The sequence below is a fragment of the Suricata suricatta genome, chromosome 14 (assembly GCF_006229205.1).
Source record: "Suricata suricatta isolate VVHF042 chromosome 14, meerkat_22Aug2017_6uvM2_HiC, whole genome shotgun sequence".
Taxonomy (NCBI): domain Eukaryota; kingdom Metazoa; phylum Chordata; class Mammalia; order Carnivora; family Herpestidae; genus Suricata; species Suricata suricatta.
In genome coordinates, this window is record NC_043713.1 from 26,907,837 (window position 1) to 26,930,544 (window position 22,708).

The 22,708-nt window shown below is 40.8% G+C and overlaps 1 protein-coding gene and 1 pseudogene across 1 annotated transcript in view; both read left to right on the forward strand.

Moving 5' to 3' along the window:
• The window catches only part of PSTPIP2 (proline-serine-threonine phosphatase interacting protein 2), a 75,117-nt gene that overhangs the window by 8,968 nt on the left and 43,441 nt on the right, over positions 1–22,708 (forward strand). The gene's annotated exons all lie outside the window — the stretch shown is intronic.
• Positions 2,392–3,587, forward strand: LOC115277980 (annotated as a pseudogene).

A 22,708-nucleotide genomic window follows, 5' to 3' on the forward strand; every position in this document is an offset into this window, starting at 1 on the left:
CTTGGCATAATGTCCTCAAAGTTTATCCATGTTGTAGCCTGTGTCAGAATTTCCTTATGTTATATTATTAACATATTAACATATATTAGTTAACATATTAGTTAAGTTAGTTAATATGTTAGTTAACATTAATAAATATATTAACTAACATTCCATTTCTTGTGTATGCTACATGTTGCTTATCTGTTCATCTGTAAATGGACACTTGGGTCACTTCCACATTTTAGCGATTGTGAACAATGCTGCTGTGAACACAGGTGTATGAATATTTCTTCAAGACCCTGCTTTCAGTTCTTTTGGATATGTGCTCAGAATTTTAATTGCCAGATCATTTGGTAACCCTATTTTTAATTTTTTGAAGACCTGCCATATGTTTCCAACAGCAGCTGCACCATTTTACATTCCCACCGGCAGTGTAGAAGGGTTCCAGTTTTTCCACATCGTCATCAACACTTTGTTGTTTTCTGTTTTTTCCTGTTTTCTGTTTTTTTCATAGTAGCCATTCTAAGGGTATTATAATTTGGGTAGTGGAGTTGAGCATCTTCTCATGTGCTTCTTGGCCATTTGTATATTTTCTTTGGAGGAATGTCTATTTAAGTCCTTTGCCCACTTTTGAATCAGGTTGTTTGGTTTGTTGTTGTTGAGTTATCTGTATATTTTCTGGATATAAACCTTTTTTTAAAATTAGATATATAATTTGCAAATATTTTCTCCCATTCTGCAGTGTTGCCTTTTTACTCTGTTGCTAGTGTCTTTTTAATATTTTAAAATATTCATGAAGTCCAGTTTGTCTATTTTTTCTTTCATTACCTGTGCCTTTGCTGTCCTAACCAAGAAGTCATTGCCAAATCCAGTGTTGTGAAGTTTTTGCCCTGTTTTCTTTTAAGAGTTTTATTGTTTTAGGCCTTACATTTAGGTCCTTAATCCATATTGAGTTAATTTTTGTATTTGGTATTAAGTAGGTGTCCAACTTCATTCTTTTGCATGCGGATATCCAGTTTTCCCAGTACTGTTTGTTGAAAAGACCATCCTTCTCCCAATGAATAGTCTTGGTGCCTCATCAAATGTCATTTGACTATGTATGAACATCTTTATTTCTGTTCTATTCCAAGGGCCTCTCTTAATGCCAGTACCACACTGTTTTGGCTACTGTGGTTTTCTAGTAAGTTTTGAATTCAAGAAGTCTGAGTCCTTTCGTTTTTTTTCTTCCTTTTCAAGATGGTTTGAGCTATTCAGGGTCCTTTGAGATTCTATATGAATTTTAATATGGGCTTTTCTATTTCTGCAAATTATTCACCTTTATCAGAGACTTTTTTTTTTTAAATCAGAGACTCTTTTTAAAACACTCTCTAGCATACTAGGTATACTTTGTAAAGGTTTTCTATAGCCCCATCCTCTACTGGAGATCCCCTTTTTGGAGCCCTCTGTCCTTTGTTCCAATCAGGCCTGCTGCACAATGGTCATCCTGGGCTTTCCTTCAGTGCTCTCTTGAGTTGGAGCCACTGTTTTCCAGATCCTATGTCACTTAGAGAGCTCTCAAAACATAAATGAGTTCATATCCTTCCCTTGCTTAAATTCCTCCAGGGGCCTTTCATGATACTTGGAGTCTAAAAGTCTGACCATGGCCTACACGGCTCTGCCAGCCCCAGACTAGCCTGCCTCTGCACTTACCACTACCTTCTCTTGCTCACTGATGCTACTGTGGTGCTTCTAGGTCAGTTACCAAATGATGGATTACTGTGTCTAACTAGCCCCACCAGCCGGTTCCTATTGCATCCTGTACCAATAACACAATTCATGACACTGTAATTACTTCTTTAATGTCTGATTTCCATGACCATAAGCTCCATGCGATGTGTCTGGCTTGTTCAGAACTGTATCCCTCACATCTAGCATGGTGTCTGGCTTGTAGCAGACACTCAGCAAATGAGCTGACACTCATCCAAGTTGATGCTCCATCTTCACATTCCCTTTTGGTGGCTTCTAAAGAGCCTGTTCTACTATGACTGGCTATTTGTCTTGTACTTGGGAGAATGCTGTATCAAGGATGGGCTCTGGCTCTACTTGCTCAAGGAAGGGCACAGAGCAAGGTACACACACTAAGTGCTGACCACCTGGTGAGAGACCTTATGCCCAACAGAGAAAACACAACACTGGTTAAAGAGAGGAGCACTCTGGTTTCAGTGGTTGAAGCAAAATGGGTCTTAGTGGCGGTCATGGCCCTGGAGGTGGCAAGAAGGATGGCAAGGAGAAGAAAAAGAAATATGGGCCTCTTGTACCAACTAGAGTGGGGAAAAAGAAGAAGAAAACAAAGGAACCAGATGCTGTCAGCAAGCTGCCATTGGTGACCTCTCACACTTAGTATGGGTTAAAATGACTGAAGTTAGAATTAAAGACTCTCTTCTCATGGAGGAAGAATTCATTAGAAATCATGAAAAAATGAAGGCTTTAGAAGAAAAGCAAGAGGAGGAATGATCAAAGGTAGATGATCTGAGGGGGACCCCAATGTCGGTAGGAACACTGGAAGAGATCATTGATGACAACAATGCCATCGTGTCTACATTTGTAGACTCAGAACCCTACATCAGCAGTCTTTCCTTTGTAGACAAGCATCTTCTGGAAACAGGCTGCTCGGTCCTGCTCAGCCACAAATGCATGCCATCATAAGGGTGCTCATGGATGACACGGATCCCTTGGTCACAGTGATGAAGGTAGAAAAGGCCTCCCAGGAAACCTAGGCTGAAATTGGGGATTGGACACCCAAATCCAGGAAATTAAGGAATCTGTGGAGCTTCCTCTCACTCATCCTGAATATTATGAAGAGATGAGGATAAAGCCCCCAGAAGGGGGTCATTCTCTATGGTGCACCTGGCACAGGTAAAACCTTATTAGACAAAGTAGTAACAAACCAAACCTCAGCCACTTTCTTCAGAGTGGTTGGCTCTGAACTTAATCAGAAGTACCTAGCTGATGGGCCCAAATTTGTTTGGGAATTGTTTTGAGTTGCGGAAGAACATGCACCAGCTATTGTGTTTATTGATGAAATTGATGCCAATGGAACAAAAAGATATGACTCAAATTCCAGTGGTGAGAGAGAAATTCAATGAACAATGTTGGAGCTGTTGAACCAGTTGGATGGATTTGATTCAAGGGGTGATGTGAAAGTTATCATGGCACACACCAAATAGAAACTCTGGACCCAGCACTTATCAGACCAGAACATTGACAGCATTGACAGGAAAGTTGAGTTCCCTTGCCCAGTGAAAAGACTAAGAGCCGCATCTTTCAGATCCACACAAGCAGGATGATGCTGGCCAATGATGTACCCTGGACAGCTTGATCATGGCCAAAGATGACCTCTCTGGGGCCAGCATCCAGGCAATCTGTACAGAAACTGGTCTGATGGCCTTGAGAGAACGGAAAATGAAAGTAACAGATGAAGACTTCAAAAAATCTGAAGGAAATGTTCTTTATAAAAAACAAGAAGGCATCCCTGTAAGGCTCTACCTGTAGTGACCACATTTGCCTTCAAGGAAATGGTCTGGAGGGTGCCGAATCCTTGGAGGGATGAGGTTGGGGAAGGTGCCCAGAGGAACCCATGTTCCAGTTGATCTTTCTTAGCAAAACTCCTGTGTACCTTTCTGAGCATGATGCATATGCAGGATGCCCACCGGGATGCCTTCATCTGTTGGCCATGTGCATGCTCTCCCCCCAAAAAAGTGAGCTCCTCCTCAGACAGAGAGAGAGAGCGAGAGAGCGAGAGAGAGCAAGAGCGCATTCTTCCCTAGTCATCACGCCATCTCAGGCAATTCAGCTCAACAACTATCTGTGAAGTCCTGAGCAGCAGCCTTTTAGTAGTTGCTGTGGTCACAGAGCAACATGAGACATCGTGTCTTCTAGAAACTGTTATCTACTCAGTGAGATGAGTCTCCTGTGCTATTTAAAGATAACAGTTTTTAAATATTAGCATAATAAAATTAAGGACATTAGAAATATATTGTTAGATTTGGTGCTTTTCCTCATCTTTCCTCCTATGCATAGGTATAATCATACTATATGTACTATGTTGTGTTCTACTGTTTTCATATAATAAATAAAATATAAATATAAGAAAGTACCAAAAGTATATTTTATCTATTGCTATCAGCTTTTCTCAACATCACATAAAATATTACAATTGATGAAACTATTTTCTTGCTGCTTGACATTAATATAATTTCTGAAGTTGTCTATAATAAATAATTTGCTTCAGAGTTTCAGTTATTTAGGATATTTAAAAATTGGAATCTTTGGGGTGTCTGGGTGGCTCAGTTGTTTGAGCATCTGACTTCAGCTCAGGTCATAATCTCAATTTGTGAGTTTGAGCCCTGTGTCCAGCTCTATGCCAACAGCTCAAAGCCTGGAGCCTGCTTTGGATTCTGTGTTTCCCTCTCTCTCTGTCTCTCCCCGACTTGTGTTCACTCTTGTGTTCACTTTAATAAACATTAAAAAAATAACAATTTAAAAAATAGAATCTTTAAATATCTGTTTTTAGAAACTCATGAAGGAGCTTGTCACTGCCCAACTGTTTTAGTATGTTAATCTGATGAGATCACTCCCTCTTTCCACCGTGTTAGTTTCATACCTTTTCCACGCTAGTCAGATCTCTACTTCCTTCCCATGTGCTTACTCTGTTTTGATGATCTTGCTTCCTACTCCTTGGAGAAGCTAGACAGCAGCTGGTGAAGACTCATTTACCTTCTGTGTAAATAGGATTAGGTTCAGCCATGAGTAACAGAAAACCCAAAATAACAGTGGCCTAGACAAGGACAGTGTTTATTTCTGTCTCACATACACAAAGTCCCCAGCCGGTCATTCAAAAGCTGGCATGGCCAGGCCCCACACTCCTGCCTGCTGATTCCAGCGGTACTGGTACATAATGAATTTGACATAGGCAGGCCAGGTCTGAGGACCCAGAGGGGGTCACACAGGACCAGCCAAAAGGGTCATTGGCTTTGTGCAGGATAAAAATCAGCACCTAGCTGGCTTAGTTGGGGGAGCATGCAACTGTTGATCTTGAGGTCATGAGTTCAAGCCCCATGTTGGGTGTAGAGATTACTATTTAAAAAAAAAGAAAAGAGAGGAAAAGAAAGAAATCAAATAAAGTGAAAGGAAGTGAGGAAGTGAAAGCAGAGTTTATTGAATACCATAAGATATAGCAGAATGAGTGTCTGAGAGACTTGGAAAAGAAAGGAGAGTGAGTCTCTCCATTGGTTGGCATTAGGGGATTATATTGGAAAGGGTTTCAAGGTGCGTGTTCCTTTAGGAATCCAGGGTAGAGTCTCCTCAAAGGCTAGTATCAAGTGAATAATAGAGGCTATTTCATATATCACTGAAGTAGAGGGGGTTGATGTCAGCTTCAGCAGAGGTTGGTTTGAAGCTAATGTTCTGGGACATGTTTGGGATTCAGTTCTTCTTCGATGGTAAGGTGTTTGGGGGCCTAGGACAAGAATCAGAGAATGATTAACTTTCGTGCCTCTCTTGAAGTGGGAACATAGAGAGCTCTGTGGTTTATTCAGATGCAAGGTGAAATATAGAACATGAGTAAACAAGTCGTAGCAGAGAAACAGCAGAGATGAACCTTTCTAAAAATGGAGCTGCTCTGTTTCCCTTTCTCAGATTCACAGTGCTAGCTGTCGAATGAAAATGGCATTCATTTACAGTAGGACATCTAAAAACTTTTGACATATATATATGTAAAGTGATTTCCTAGAGGGCCTTTATATTCTCAGTGCCCCCCAAAATATCCTAAGCTACTAGTTTCACTATATCAGTCATGGCCAGTGTGGTTTCTTCCCTGCCCATTTAATAAGCCAAAACAGGTGCCTCATTAAACTTGCATTTGTGTTTTATCACCAGGGAGAGTGAACCTTTGTTTATTTTCCTGTTCTATTTCCTCTTTTATGAATTGTTCTGTTTCTTTTCTTGCTTTACTTATGAATCTATATACAAGCTTTAAACGATGATAAAGGTATGCTTAGTCATTTACTAGAAAGATTTGAATGCACATTCTTGTATCTGCAGATGTCTGTGTATACGTATGTGTGTTATACACGTGATTCACATGTTCTGGCATCCAGTAAATGCAGTGTGCAGTAGTGAGGGAAGTCCTGAGGCACTCAAGCTTCTGTGTTGGACCTTCCTGGTCCAACCCCAGCTCTGCTCCTTTTAAGCTGAGGGATTTGCCTTATTCAAATTACTCAACTTTCCTAAGCTTTGTGTCCTTCTCTGTAAAATGATCATTGTACTTAAAATGTGTACGTAATTTGAAAATGCTTTATGTAGTCAAGTGTGTTGAGCTAATCTTTTGTGATTTCATCTATTATATACCAAAGTTTAAAAACGCCTCCTGTGCTTGATAAACATTTAATTATTTTTCTTTGAAGTTTTCTAGGGTTAAAATTTCACTCAATATTTAATGGTCTTTTTGGATGAGGCCCAGGTGTTCTGACATTTGCAGAAACCAGAGATGTGTGTGGGCCTCTAAAGTCAGGAAAAGATCAACCCCTGTCCTCAGTGGGCCTACACTCTTCTTAGGGGGCAAACACACATGTATGATGGGAAATAGGCTGACCTGCTCTCCTCACGTGAAAAGGCGTGGGTTAGCAGCATAGGATTATGGAGTAGGGCCACCTGGGTGGGTGCCACGGGCCACTGGTCCCTAAAAAGTGCTAAGATGGCACTGGGCATGTGATAAGATGGGGAAATCTGTTTCTAGGACACCTCAGGGAGGGGAAGGCTTGGCATAGGGCTGGAAGGAACACTTAAATAGGCTGCTTCGGGCAGGGGAACCGAGCCCCCACCCCTACCTGCGGGCCTTGCTTGAATGACAACAGTTGATGGATTGATGCCCTCTGACAGGCTGGAGCCTGGTTTGGGGCTTGGTTTTGCTGGGTGATGGGTGCCAGAGGAAACACTGCAGAAACAGTCATTGTGGTCTTTCCTCTCCGCTCTCGTCTTAGTGATTCTACTCCAATTTGAACACTAGTTTTTCTATTTAAAGAATAGTTGCTTGAGGCAACAGGTTCATAAATCACCCCAAATGTCTGAAACCCCTAGAAATACAGTCCCTTTACTGCTCCAGGCCTTGGTTGCCTTGCTTGGCAGCTGCCCTCAGGATATACTCCTTTTTACCCAACACAGACGCTAAGCGTTCTCCATCCCAAGACACCCAGGTCCTGAACAGGGGTCCAAAAGACCTTAGCTCTCTGGGATCAAAACTATTTCTCTAGGCCTTTGTCAACACTTCTACTGATGGTCAGATCTGGATATCTGAACAGTTGACCAGTCCGTGAGTTGTCCCCAACTCAACCTTCTTCATTCAACTGTCCTATGTTAACACCTACCTGTTTCATCAGGATTCCCATGTAATTCCTGCCAGAAGAGTGGTTGGCTTTGATTTTGACCAGCCATTGTTCAGGGCCACCATCTTGGCCAGCAGGCTTCTCCTTGGCTGACACCGGCTATATTGCCCTTTCCTGGGCTGTGTGGGTGGAGAGTCTATATATGAGAGACCATGGTGTCCCTCCTAGATATCCTTAGCTCTGAGTGAAAGGCAGTAAATGTGATACAAATCAAGGCACCTGCCATTGAGCCATGTGGCCATTGAGCCATGTGGTGGCTTCTGCAGATACTGCACTGAAGAGCCCCAGGACCCAAGAACTCAGCAAACTAGAAGCCTGTCTGCTCTCCAGGGCAAAGAAATGAGTCCTGTGGATGGGGTTTCAGATCGGGAAGCTGGAAACACCAAGGGGCCCAAGAGAGGCTGAGGGGACAAGACCGCAGCTATTCAGATGAAATTGTGGATGATTTCCTGGGAACAGGAAGTGGGGAGGGAGAGGCCACCAGTCAAGGTCAGCTGTAGTCCTCTGGCCGTGGCTCCATATCATTTGGGGTCTACACCCTGCACTCACTCAGACTGACTAAATGAGAGCCTTGCCCAAAGCCACTCAGCTAACCACTCTGACCTTGAGCTTCCTGTGGTACAGTGAGGACAATACTCTTTGGCCAGCCTGAAACTAGGACGGTTCTGTATCTCACATGATAAGATAGATTATGGTTGTGTTAAAGAGGTAGAACTATCAGTAGTGAATTTGTATGTCAATATTGTAGCAATTTTTTCAGTTAACTTTAAAATTTGAGATATTTAATGAAAATGAGTGGAAATAACTTTAAAAATTTTAAGGAATTGTTAGAACAAGTGAAATACGGTCCCTAATCCCTAAAAATTGTGATTTACAGCAAGCAGCAAGAAAGACATTTGTAATATATTAATTTAGAAAAAGTTACACCAATTTGTAAAATAAGACCTCCTATTTTTTTTAAAGTTTATTTATTTATCTTAAGTGAGAAAGAAAGCATGAGGGGTGGGGAAGGGCAGAGAGCGAGGGAGAGAGAGAGAATTGAGGATAATCTCTCCATTTCAGGGTCCTTAAGGTAAGCACCTCTGCGAAGTCCCTTTGCCACACAAGGCAAGCTCCTGGGATTCTGACTTGGACATCTTTGGGGGCGGGCCATTGTTCTGCCCACAACTTAGGGTGATTGGATTGTCACTCCATGTGTTTGGGGGACAGAGTGATCATTGAGGGCTTCTCTGAAAAGATGACATTTGAGCTGAGATGTGAAGGGTAAGGTCCAGCCAGCCTTCCGGAGTGCTGAGGGAAGGGGAGACCAAACAGCGAGGCTGGAAAGGGCCTGGTGTATTTGAGGAACAGAAAGATCAGTGTGGCTTCAGCAGGAAGCGGGCCAGATTGCTGAGAATCAGTTTGACAAAAGCCAGTTTGCTGAAATGATCGAGTCACTAAAATCCTGTTTCCAGTGATTACCTAGAAAGCTAAAGCATGCTGTGTTATCGAGGGTAGTTTCAAGAATTTATAAAATTAATAGGTTTTATTATTTAGTGCAGTTTTAGGTTTATAGAAAAATTGAACAAAAGTACAGAGTTCCTATATTGCTCCCTCCCCACCACAGTTTCCCGCATTATTAATATCTTGCATTGGTGCAATACATTTGTTACTCTTGCTGTACTGATATGGATACATTATTATTATATATTGACAAGTGCATTATGTCATATATCCTGCATCATAGTATCATACAGAATTGTTCCAGTGACCTGAAGAATCCCGTTTATCCTTCCATCCCTCCTTCTGAACCCGTGCCAACCACTGACCTCTTTACTGTCTCCAGTTTTGCTTTTTCCAGAATGTCACATAGTTGGAATCATACACTATGTGGCCTTTTCAGATTGGTTTCTTTCACTTAGCAGTATGTGTTTAGGATTCTTCATGTCTTTTTGTGGCTGGATACCTCGCTTCCTCCGATTGCTGAATAATATTCTTTAGTGTGAATATACCACAATTTGTTTAACCATCTACCTACTGAAGGACATCTTGGTTGCTTCCAATTTGGCACAGTTAAGAATAAAGCTAGACTGGGGCACCTGGGTGGCTCAGTCGGTTAAGCGTCCAGCTTCAGCTCAGGTCATGATCTCGTGTTTTGTGGGTTCGAGCCCTTCGTCGGGCTCTATGCTGACAGCTAGCTCAGAGCCTGGAGCCTGCTTCAGATTCTGTGTTTCCCTCTCTCTCTGACCCTCCCCTGCTCACACTGTCTCTCTCAAAAATAAAAAAAGACATTAAAAAATTAAAAAAAAAGAATAAAGCTAGATAAAGAAGATGTGGTTTAAATATACAATGGAATAGTACTTGGCAATGAGAAAGAATGAAATCCTGCCATTAGCAGCAATGTGGATGGAACTGGAGGGTATTATGCTAAGTGAAATAAGTCAGTCAGGGAAAGACAGATATCTATGTTTTCACTCATATATGGATCTTGAGAAACTTAACGGAAGACCATGGGGGAAGGGAAGGGGAAAAATAGTTAAAAAACAGAGGGAGGGAGACTCTTAAATACAGAGAACAAACTGAAGGTGGAAGGGGGTGGGGAAGAGGGGAAAGTGGGTGATGAGCATTGTGGAGGGCACTTGTTAGGATGAGCACTGAGTGTTGTATGGAAACTAATTTGACAATAAATTATATTAAAAAAGAATAAAGCTAGTATAAACTCTAATGTGTAGGTTTGTATGGACACAAGTTTTCAGCTCACTTTAGTTGAAATATGGTTTTAATGAATCAGATTTATTGGTCTAGTTCATTTGAATGTCATTTTAACATGTGTTTCTTATCTAAGATGCCTGAATATCCTCAGTGCTCAAAATTCATGGAAAATGCTCCTAGGATAAGGCTGGGTAAGAAATCAGTGGGTTAGAGAGGAATAGTCAGTGCACTTAGGAGAATAGGTACTGGAAGAAATACTTCCTATTTGTATTTCCTATTTCCTAATTCCTATTTCCTAATTCTATTTCTAGAATTCTGACATTTAAGACGTGTTAAATCTGAAATTTGAAAATGTAAGACATTCTCATTCCCAAAAGTCATGGACCTGAAGTGCAGAAAATTCGAAACATACTGAACTTGGGCTGGCCTAGTGACACGGCAGTGGTGAAGCCAAAAATAGACCAAAAGTAAAACTTAACCAAATCTAAATAAAAGTGTTGAGAAAAAAAAAAAAACTCTCAAAGACCACACCAATTGTCATCAGTTTTATAGAGTCACAAGGAACAGGTAGAAAGAAGAGCCACATATTTCCAGGGTCAGGGAAGGCTGAATCACTGAGACATAAAAAATGGGTAATTTTCTGGAATAAAAAGAATCTATTACTTGGTATTGTCCCTACGATCAAATTTAATCATCCTGATGGGCACATTTGGAGATTATTGCATTTTCTTGCACATATTGTTGGTTTCTTGCATAATTTTGCATTGATGTACTTCTGTTCATGTTAAGAATATGATGATCAGTCAAGTTGTAGCCTAGGCCTCCATTCCTTCATTTGTAAAAGGATGGAAATGAATTATGTGGTTGTGCTCTAATAAGCTCTCAAATACAGTAGCACTCCAAAACTAGAATACTGTGGGAAAGTAAACAGACTCTTTGATTACCTAGAATATTTAGGACATGGGATATTCTGCTTAATTCCACTTTCTGATCAATTGATAATTAACCCCGATTCAGTTTTGGTTCGAAATTTGTTAGGAATTATAAAACGTTTGTCATGGTGAATCCACATCCAGAGAATGTAAGGGAAATTTTTTGAGGATTCTTCTGATTTAGGTGCTGGGGCTTCAGAAATGGAGATGGAGAAGATGAAATACATTGAATAGGAATGAATGTGCTTTTACCTTAGACATTGTTGTTCTCATCAACATTACACATTTCCTATTAATTTGCAGCTTCTTGACTTCAGATACTTTGTCATGGAAAAAATGCAATCAGCTGACTATCTGGATTACTGGAGTCTGAGATAAGGCATTTAGTTGAGGTTTCCCAGTTAGCAGCTGGGAAGTGCCTCCCAAATGTTACTTGTGCAGGGACGTGGCTGCTTAAGAATTGTCACGGTTATGTAGTGTTCGAAGACTTTGAGATTTATTTTCTTTTGAGTATTTGGTTTGCCAGAAGATAATAGATAGAGACTAAAAGGCTTCAAAATTGTATTTCAGTGGAGATGTGACATGAAGGGGATCAGAGGCTGGAGGGAATTTTTATGGACTGGGCTCCAACTTCCCATGTGGAGCAAGAAGGGATAAACGTCAACTAATGTGGTGACTTTGGACATTTCCCTGGGCTTGACCTACTTTGGATTCCTGGCTTCGTTCCCCTGTTTGCTTTGACAGTGGTGGTTGTTCGTTGGGTATTTGATCTGGCTGGCTTTCTTGGCTCTGTGGCTGGACCGCTGGGGTTTAGAGAAACACTGTCCTGTTCCTTTGGTGCCCTATCTGAGGACCTATTTCCACTTTTAGGTATAGCCACTTCCTGGCACTTTCTTGCTTTTCCAGCCTGTGCAGTGTCTTGGGCATGTCTAGAGGATTCTCTAGTGACCTGGAGGAAGACTTTTGAGTCTGGATTCCTGGTCGTTGATGCATCACTGATTGGTGCTCACTTCGGCAGAATTATACTAAAATTGGAACAATGCACCACTGATTTTACCCTGTGACATATACAGTTATGCACCTCTCAGGGGTAAACTCTAGAAGTTCACCTTGTTTTTATTAACTGGAAACGTGTTAGCACTAACAATAGCAGTGCCCTTAGATGTGGTCTAATGTTCCTCATGAATTGAAACACCCACCTTTGGTTCTTAGATTTTTCTCTCGCAGTGGATTTGTAAATAAAATTTCTCATGTCCCTGAGGGTGTGCGTGTGTGTGTGTGTGTGTGTGTGTGTGTGTGTGTGTGAGAGAGAGAGAGAGAGAGAGAGAGAGACGGGGTGGGGAGAGGCGATTTGGATCATGTTGAACATTATGTAGGTAATATGAACATTAGCCAGCTTTCTGAACATTGATATCTTCTAAATCTTATGCCTTCTATGTTAAATTTAGAGGGATAATTCATCTTTCAGAAAGTCATGGTCTCACCATACATAATACAAATCTGTAGTAAAATGTGAATTTGTTCCTTATTTTATTTTATTTTATTTATTTAAAAATTTTCATGTTTATTTTTGAGAGAGACAGAGGCAGAGAGAGAGGGAGATACAGAATCTGAAGCAGGCTCCAGGCTCTGAACTGTCAGCACAGAGCCTGACAGGGGGCCCAAACCCACAAACCATGAGATCATGACCTGAGCTGAAGTCAGATGCATAACCGACTGAGCCACCCAGGCGCCCCTCCTTATTTTATGTTCAATTTTGTTATAAGGATTACAAACATTCAGAAATAATGAGGTTGCCACGAATAAACATGTCCTTTCCAGACTTTGGTCTCTGTGGTTACATACAAGGTAGTTATGCATTTTCTTAACAAATATGGGCACATTTATCATGGGCTCATATAGGCTGCTTTCATTTTTCTCATAACAATATATTGCGGGTTACTTTGTTACTATGCATGATTCTATTTTATCCTAATATCTAAGGAATCTTGTGATCATGTCAGGCCCCTGAATCATCCAGGATCTTCTCCCCATCTCAAGATCATTAACTTAATCACACCTGCAAAATCCTTTTTGTCATGTAGGGAAATATATTCACAGGTCCTGGGACTTAGACAGGGGCATCATTTGGGGTCATTATTTAGCCTGTCATCCTAGTGTTTTCTAGGTGTCTCCACAGTAAAATTACTGCTTTCCTTTTCGTAAGTAATGAGTTACTCGTGTAATTATATAAAATATAAATTATATAACATAATGTAATTAACAAGTATCTTAAGGGGGGGTACTCTGAAATTATGTAAATATTTTGCTTTCCTCAAACTTTTATCCATTAGTTTTTAACATCCATAGGTGATTCTTGCCTGAATCAATTATTAAGGGGTTGGTCATTAAAAATTTTTAACAGCTTTGTTGAGGAATCATTGACACATAATAAACTGCTTGTTTTAAGTATAGCACTTAACAGTTTTCACATGCGTCTACCACCCATGAAGCTGTTCCTACCGTTAAGCTCGTGAACCTATCCATCCCTTCCGACTTCCTTACACCCCTCTGAAGTTCCTCCAACCTCATTGCCTCTCCCCAGGCAGCCACCACTCTGCTCTCCGTTTCTGTAGATTCCCTGCGTTTTCTAGCATTTGTATAAATCTAAGCACAGTAAGGCTCTTTTTTTGGCCTGGCTTCTTTCATTTACCATAATTATTTTGAGATTCATCTATGTTGTTGCATTAATAGTTTGTTCTTTTTAGTTACTAAATAATATTCTATTTTATGGACGTGGACATGTGACAGTTTGTTAATCCATTGAGCCTTTGATGGACAGTTTAGTTGTTTACAGTTTTCAGCCACTCTGAATAAAGCTGCTATGATCATTTATGTACAAGTCTTTGTACAGTGATTTCCTGATTTCGTCTATATAATGAAGTTGGGATTCCACTGTAGGGAAGAGCTTTCTCTTCTCTCTCTCTCTGTTAGTATCCACACAGGGATTCTTATTTTATTCAATGGGTATAATATGTTACTATCATGATTTCTCTTGATGCTCAGATTTTTCTGGATTTGGATAGCAAGGGGTCCCTCTAAACTGGATCTTGTGCCCTAGATCCTGTGTCCTTTAGATATATTCCCATCATTCTCTGAGCAGCCCCAGCTTTCTGGGACAAGGTATTAAAGGCTTAATAGCTAATTTCTCTGCCCCAGTCCTAGAATCTGCTGTTTCTCCAAAGAGCCCTGGTTCCTTTTAGGAGAGAATAGGATTTAGAAACCAGTATTTGTGCTCTGGATGTGCTCATTGCTACCTGGAATTCATTGTTTCTAGGCTCTTTCAACAGACAGAGTGAGGAAACATATGTATGCAAAACAATTTCCATTTCAATACCACAGGATTATTCCTGCCTTCCTCCACTTGCTATATTTTCCAGGGGTAGGCTGGTAAATGTTTAACAATCCAGTAGATAAACATTTTGCTTTGCAGCATTTGCTAATTTCTTTGGTGTAAAAACTCCCTCCAGGGCCATTTTCAAACCACCAACATGACATCACTGAACAGGGAGTTAGGAAGAGATGTGCAGGATTGGCCCTCACTGGTGTGAGCCGTCTCTAGCATGCCTCTGCAGGGAAAGGGCGCTCCTATTAACCACGGTGCATTTACTCATTTCCTCAGCCCTAAGGCACACAGAAAGTAGTTTTAGGATTGCTAACCAAAACCATTGGGGACAAGCTAGAGTTTAATGCGTCTAACTCCTTTGGCCTGGGCTCAGAGTACACTGTCAGAATAGGGTGAAGAAAGTTACCTGGGTTGATTCTACCTCCCTCTCCTTCAGTATGGTAATTTTATTCATTCAAATGAGGCTAGGTTTATTATTTCTCTTTGTATTCCACTCATTAAATTGGAATATTTCAAACCTAATTTCAAAAGTTAGAACAACTTCAATATTTCAAACATAATTTTAAAAGTTAGAACAACTTAGAAAAATGTAACCCAGAGGCGCCTGGGAGGCTCAGTTGGTTAAGTGTCTGACTCTTGATTTTGGCTCAGGTCATGATCTCACAGTTCGTGGATTTGAGCCCCTGCTTTGGATTCTCTCCTCTCTCTCCCTCTCTCTCCCTCTCTCTCTCCCTCTCCCCTGCAGGCACACATACGTGCTCTCTCTCTCTCAAAATAAATACACTTGATCTTAGCCAAAAGGCTGAGAAATGATCTCTCTCAAAATGAATAAATAAACTTAAAAAAATTAAAAAAGCATACCTAAAGAAGCATCAATTTCGCCCACTACTTCTATCCCAATTCTACTCCTGTCTTGTCCTCTCTGATCCCACTTACCCCTTGTAAGTAATTTCTGGTTTATCTTTTCTGTGTTTCCTTGTACAAATGAGTAGGTATATGTATGTGTGTGTGTGTGTGTGTGTGTGTGTGTGTGTGTGTGTGTATTCTCATTTTTCTTTTCTTTCTTATGCAAAAGGCAGTGTACTCTATAGAATAGCTACAAAATCTGGAAACAATAGTGTGTGCTATTTTATTTTTTATAACTGAAACTCCTCGATTACTTCTGGGGCCTGCTAATGACAGGTGTATTCCATGAAAATCGGAAACATGAATCTGTTGAAGCAATGCAAAGGCACAAGTGCAGAGGTTGATAGAAATGCTATGTTAATAAGGTGTGTTCATAGCAATTTTCCATAATGCGTTAAACTATGCATTGCCAATCAAGGACAACATATTCAACGTATCATATGATAGCATTGAACACTTTGTAATATAATAGCAATTAATCATTTCCTATGTATATTTGCCAATGCATCCAGACTTTGTGAACACACTGTAGCTACCCTCCTGCCCTCTGCTTTTTTTCCCTTTAAAAAATATAGACTGAGAGAGTGTAGGTGGCTCAGTCAGTTAAGTGTCTAACTCGTGATTTCGGCTCAGGTCATGATCTCCCCGGTCTTGAGATGGAGCCCTGTGTCAGGCTCCGTGGCTGCCTAAGGCTCTCTCTGCCTCTCCCTCTGCCCCCTTTCTCCCTGCTTGCATGCGCTCTCTCTCATAAATAAATAAATAAATAAATAAATAAAAAGTATGGACTGGAAACCACTCTGTCAGTTCCTAGTGATAGTTCTCATTTTTAAAAAGTTAGTTTATTTATTTTGAGAGAGTGAGAGTGAGGCGGGGGGAGAACGAGAGAGAGAGAGAGAGAGAGAGAGAGAGAGAGAGAGAGAGAGGAAGAGAGAATCAATCCCAAGCAGGCTCTGCACTGCCAGCACAGAGCCAATGCAGGGCTCTAGCTCATGAACCATGAGTTCGTGACCTGAGCCAAAATCAAGAGTCAGACATTCAATGGACTGAGCCACCCAGGTGCCCCTCATTCTTTTTCATAGGTGCATTGAACTTCGTTGTGAGGATGTACCACTCTCCCTGTGTATGAACTTTAGGTTGTGTACAAGACTTTGTAGACAGCACTTCATTAGTAACTTGCGCATGTGTGTTTTGTTTTTGTTGGAGGTGTATCTTCGGGGTAAACTCCTACAAGTGGGATGGCCGGATCAAAAGCTAAGCACACATGTCCTCTGGTTGTTATTGAACCCCTTCTCCTAAAGTTTGAGCCAGTCTTCATTCTCACCGGCAATGCATTAGAGTGGCTGCTGCCCACAGTCTTGTCAACTGAATGTGTTTTGTGCTTGCTAATTTTGCCATTCCAATGGGTGAGGTTCAGTTTCCATTTGCATTTCTCTTTTCTAATAGGTGAGATTGTATATCTCTGTATATTTAAGGAATGCATACACACAGAGTAAATCATCTGTTCTATATCTCTTGCCCATTTTCTGGGTCCTTTTCCATCAATTTAAAACAATCATTTCTGGGGCGCCTGGGTGGCTCAGTCGGTTAAGCCTCAGACTTCGGCTCAGGTCAGATCTCACGTTTGTGGGTTCGAGCCCCGCATCAGGCTCTGTGCTGACAGCTAGCTCAGAGCCTGGAGCCTGCTTCTAGTTCTGTGTCTCCTCTCTCTCCCTCTCCCCCTCTCATGCTCTGTCTCTCTCTGTATCAAAAATAAATAAAACATTAAAAAAAACTTAAAATAAATAAATTGAGGAAATTGATAAAAAAAAAACCCAATCATTTCTGTGTCAGGAATATTAGCCCTTTAGCTGTGATTTAATTGCAAGTGTTTTTTCTCTTTGTCAGATTTATGTTATTTATTATTATTATTTGCTATGAAAACGTTTTTATGTTTAGATGGTCAGATATATTAACTTTCTTTTGTTGTTGCATTAGGACTTTAAGTCATAGTTAGAAAACCTCTTGGCATGTTTACCTCTAGCACTTGCAGGTTTCATCTTTTTTATTGAAATTGCTGATCCATTTGGAATTTATTCTTTTGTATGTCATATGGTTTGGATCTGCTTTTGCCATTTTCTAAATGGCTAACAATTGTCCCAGTACCACTTATGAAAAAGTTCATTTTTGCCCCAGTGATGTGAGATTCTACCTTTAGCATATATTAAATTTCTGTGTGTACTTGCCTCTGCTCCTGGGCTTTGTATCCTCTTCCACTGTTTGACTGTTTATGTGATCATGGAGGCTTTATAATGTGTTTAAATGTCTGGTAGGGCTGGCTTCCCTTCAGAACTTTTCATTCTCAGTATTTTTCTGGCCATTTGTTCATTTATATGATTTCCATAGAACTTTGTTTAACCACATAGGAAATAACTTGTTGGTATTTTTATTGAAATAGCATTACAATTATAAATTAACTAAGAACTGACATTTTTATGACCGTGAGTCATCCTACCCAAGGACAAAGCATGTCTTTTCCGTTTGTATTATATCATCTGCAAGCAGAGACGGCTTTATTTCTTGAACAGCTCCTATGCTTCTAATCAGTTTACCTTCTCAAATTGTATTGTTAATACCTCTAGTATGAAGGAGTGGAGAAAGGGGCCATTCTTGCCTTGTTCCTCATCTTTAAACATTTTTTTTAATGTTTTTTATTTATTTTTGAGAGAGAGAAAGAGAGAGAGAGAGAGAGAGAGAGAGAGAGAGGAAGAATCTGAAGCAGGCTCCAGGCTCTGAGCTGTCAGCACAGAGCCTGATGAGGGGCTCAAACCCGTGAACAGTGAGATCATGACCAGAGGCAAAGTTGATGCTTAACCAACTGAGCCACCCAGGCGCCCCATCAATTTCTTTTTTCTTGAGTTTCTTTATTTATTTTTTTAATAGTTTATTGTCAAATTGGTTCCCATATAATACCCAGGGCTCTGCCCCACAAGTGCCCTCCTCCATCACCACCACCTCTTTTCCCCCCTCCCCCTTCCCCTTCAACCCTCGGGTTCGGGTTCGTTGTCAGTGTTCAATAGTCTCTCAGGTTTTGCGTCCCTCTCTCTCCCCAACTCTCTTTCCCTCTTCCCCTCCCCCTGGTCCTCCGTTAGGTTTCTCCTGGTCTCCTATTAGACCCATGAATGCAAACATATGGTATCTGTCCTTCTCTGCCTGACTTATTTCGCTTAGCATGACACCCTGAAAGTTTCTTTTAAAATCAGCAATGGGTATTCAATATTGTTGAAGGCCTTTTTTGGCCTTGCATTTCTTTGCTGTAATAAATTATGATGAACTTGTGGCTTCAAACAACAGAAATGTATTCTCTCACAGTTCTGGAGGCCCTAAGTCCAAAATCAGCATCTCTAAGATGAAATCAAGATGTCAGCAGATCCATACTCCCTCTGGAGGTTGTAGGGAAGACTCTATTCCTTGACTTTCCCAGCTTCTTGTGGCTGCTGGTATTTCTTGGCTTGTGACACATCACTCCGGTCTTGCTTCTTTGGTCACATGGCTTTTCCTCTCTGGTGTGGAATCTTCCTCTGCTGTCTTATAAGAATACTTGTGATAGCGTTTAGGGTCCACCCAAATAATCCAGGATAATTCTTCTGTGTCAATATTCTTAATGTAATCATATCAACAAAGACTTGTTTTCCATATGAGATAAGTTTCATGGAGTCCTTAGATGAAGACCTGGGTATCTTTGGGGTCTATTATTCAGTCTACCACAGGCATCTACTGAGAAAATGATTTTTCTGTTTAGATTTATTAAAATGTTTTATTAGATTAATAATTTTTCTAATATTCAAACAACTTTGCATTCCTGGAACAAATCCCACTTAATCTTGTTACATTCTCTTCAGAATGTGCTACTGAATTATTTTTGCTACTATTTTATTTAGAATGTTTTGACTAATATTTACAAACGATATTGGTCTGTAACTTTCTTTTTTATACTCCATCGAGTTTAAGTATTGTGTTATACTTGCTTTACAGGATGAATTAGGACATTTTCTTTCATTTCCAATCAATTTTGGAAGCTTAGGAATATTTTTTTTTCCCTGACAGTTTGGTGGAATGTTTTCCGTGAAACAGCCAGTTTGGTTACTGTTTTCTGCTCCTTGATTACTTCCTGCTTCTTCTGTGGGAACCGGCCTGTTGAAACTTTCTATCTCAAATGGGGCCAGTTTTGTTCAACTGTATTTCAGAATAGGCTAATTTGATCTTTTTTTATGTTTTCTAAGTTTGCAGTCTAGAAAATATCTTACTTAATATTTAAAAAGAACATATCCTATATTTTCTTCTTACATGTTATGATTTCCATGCTTAGACCTTTAATTAGTCAGGTATTTATTACAGAGTAGGATGTTAGAAAAGGCTCTATGTTTCGTTTTTGGAAAAATGGACTGTCATTGTCACAGTAACATTAATTGAATAAGCCATCATTTGCTTTCTGGTTTCATGCTTCCTTTATCATATATTAAATCCTCCGTGTACATAAACTATCTCTGGGCTGTTGTTTGTATTTTATTTACCTGATTGTCAGTTCACAATGTCAGTACTATGCTTTTCAAATTTTTTTGTTACTTTATACTGTTTTTCATATGGTAGGGTAGGTTCCTCACTCATTACTTTTCAACATTTTTGGGAGCTATTTTCATTCACCTACACTTTTAGGTGGGCCTTGGAATGAAGCTAAATTTAAAAAGAAATCCCAGTAAGATTTGGATTTTGATTGGAATTATTTTAACTTTATAGGTTTACTTGGGGGGAACTGTATCTTTCCAGTATTAGATTTTTCCATCTTGCCTAGGATATACTTCTAGATGTATTGTGATTTTGTCTGTAGTTTTTGGTAATGTCTTAATAGTTTTCCTTCAAAAAAACCTTATGCCTAGGTATTTTATATGTTTTGTTGGCATTGTGAATAGGATTTTGTGTTTTAAGTTATGTGCTTTTAAAAAAATTTTTAACATTTATTTAAAAAATTTTTTTTAATGTTTTTTATTTATTTTTGAGACAGAGAGAGACAGAGCATGAGCGGGGAGGGGCAGAAAGAGAGAGAGGGAGACCAGAATCAGAAGCAGGCTCCAGGCTCTGAGCTGTCAGCACAGAGCCTGATGTGGGGCTCAAACCCACAAAAGTGAGATCATGACCTGAACTGAAGTCGGAGGCTTAACCGACTGAGCCACCCAGGTGCCCCTTTAATGTTTATTTTTGAGAGGGGAGACACAGACTGTGAGCGGGTTAAGTTACTTTCTTAAGCGGTTCTTGTTGATGTGGACGAAAGCTAATGCGTAACAAAAATGTATCTAATTCAACTCTTGGCTTTTCATTTGATAAATGTCTGGTTTTCCAAAAGGGTAGTTGTATCATCTAGCAATCATGACAGTTTCTGATATGTTGTTGCTTGTCTGGAGTGAGGAAGTGGAAACGGCACCCTGGAGGCAAAGGTCATTGTCAGGACTCGACAACTGTGCATAACCTTCTTTTTCTTTCAGTCTGTACTGTGGGAGGTTTGACGGTGCCAAGGGACAGTGGCCTGTTGCTCTTTGCTCGCTGCCCTTGCTGGAGCGTGCTGCAGGGCGGAGTCCTCACCAGTTGTGGCTTTGGCACAGAAGTCTCAGAGCGGGCAGGGCGCTGGCTGCGCTCCCACTGCTACAAACACCCTGCAGATTTTCATTTCAGATTTTCAGACTTGAGCTTCAGGGTTTCTAGGGCTTTACTGGGAAAGTCCGTGGAATTTCTTCTGTTTGGCATGGGTTTGGAATACGGGCTTCTGTCCTCCGTGGGTCTAGCCCCACTGGCTTTTTGTATAACAGACATTTCTACAAATCCCCAGCTTCCTCCTTGGGCCCTTCCCTACTTTCTATTGTTGTTATGGATCATTTGTTATTTTAGTGGGGCCTGGGAACACAGGACAGAGAAACAAAAGACCTCAATTTGCCATCTCTAAGGGAGGAAGACTTCAGATTATAAAAACAATGTAAATATTTTATAGTAAATTTAGAAAACACAGACATGTGGTAAGAAGAAAATTGCTTTCAACATTTTGGTGCACATCCTTCCAACCTCCGCCCCCACCCCCGCCCCCCCAACGCTGATGCATCACACAGGCATCACACAGTTTCTTCCAAATGTATTTTCAGCTGAGTGGAGTTGCCTTTTTAACTGACCTGCTGACTTGACAGGAGGGACATTTAGACATGTGAAAATGTCAAGCGTGGCTCCAGGCCAGACAGAGCTGGGCACGTCTGATGGAAGTCTGGAGGCGCACCCTGTGGGCCTGCCGCGCGCCCCGCTGGAGTCGGAACTGGGCTGGGTTTCATGCTTGCCTTCACTGTCCCCTAGTGTGGCTTATGAGAAGGTTTAAGGACACAACCATGATATGATTTTGACTTTATTTTTTTTAATGTTTATTTATTTATTTTGAGAGAGAGAGAGAGAGAAAGAGAGAGTGAGGGAGCAGGGGAGGTACTGAAAGAAGGAGAAAGAGAGAATCTCAAGCAGCCTCCACACTCCCAGCCCAGAGTCTGGAACCCACGAACCATGAGATCATGACCTGAGCCCAAACCAGGAGGTTTAATCGACTGAGTTGCCCAGGCGACTCAATTTTGACTTTTGATTTAGGAACACACAGCTGAGATAGTAGTTTCCATATCCCTTTCTGAGGTGACTCTGACACCTTTCTGGCTCCTTCCTCTGATGATGACATATACTTTAAAATTTTTTTAATGTCTTATTTATTTTTGAGAGAGTGAAAGCTGGGGAGGGTCAGAGAGAGAAGGACAGAAGATCCAAACCGGGCTCCGCACTGACAGCAGTGAACCCCATGTGGGACTTGAGCTCACAACGTGAGATCATGACCTGAGCTGAAGTCAGACACTCAGCTGACTGAGCCCCTCAGGTGCCCGACATACTTACTTATCTTTGAATAGCTAACTAGGTACATTTCTTTCACTGTTGTCTGCTTTTAGTGAAAAAAGTTCACATGGTCCAAATATATTTGATTTTTTGCTTATGTGGCCTGGTCTTGAGAGATTTGAGTGTGTCTCTCTTAGTTCCTTTAGTTTATGAAGCACTTGACAAATCCAAGGCACAATATCTCATCTGATCCTTACAAGAATCCCTGTTTAACAGTCTTGTAAATTAACATGAAGAGAGACTGAGCTCTCGGCCCAAGGTCACATAGCTGGCACAGGGTAGAATTTGGACTCAAACCCAAGTACAGCATTAAAGCCTGGGTGTGTCCATGTAGAATTGCTGGGATTGGGGTGGGGGGCACCTGGCTGGCTCAGCAGGTGGAGCATGCCACTCTCAATCTCCAGGTTGTGAGTTCAAGCCCCACACTGGATGTAACGATTACTTTAAAATCT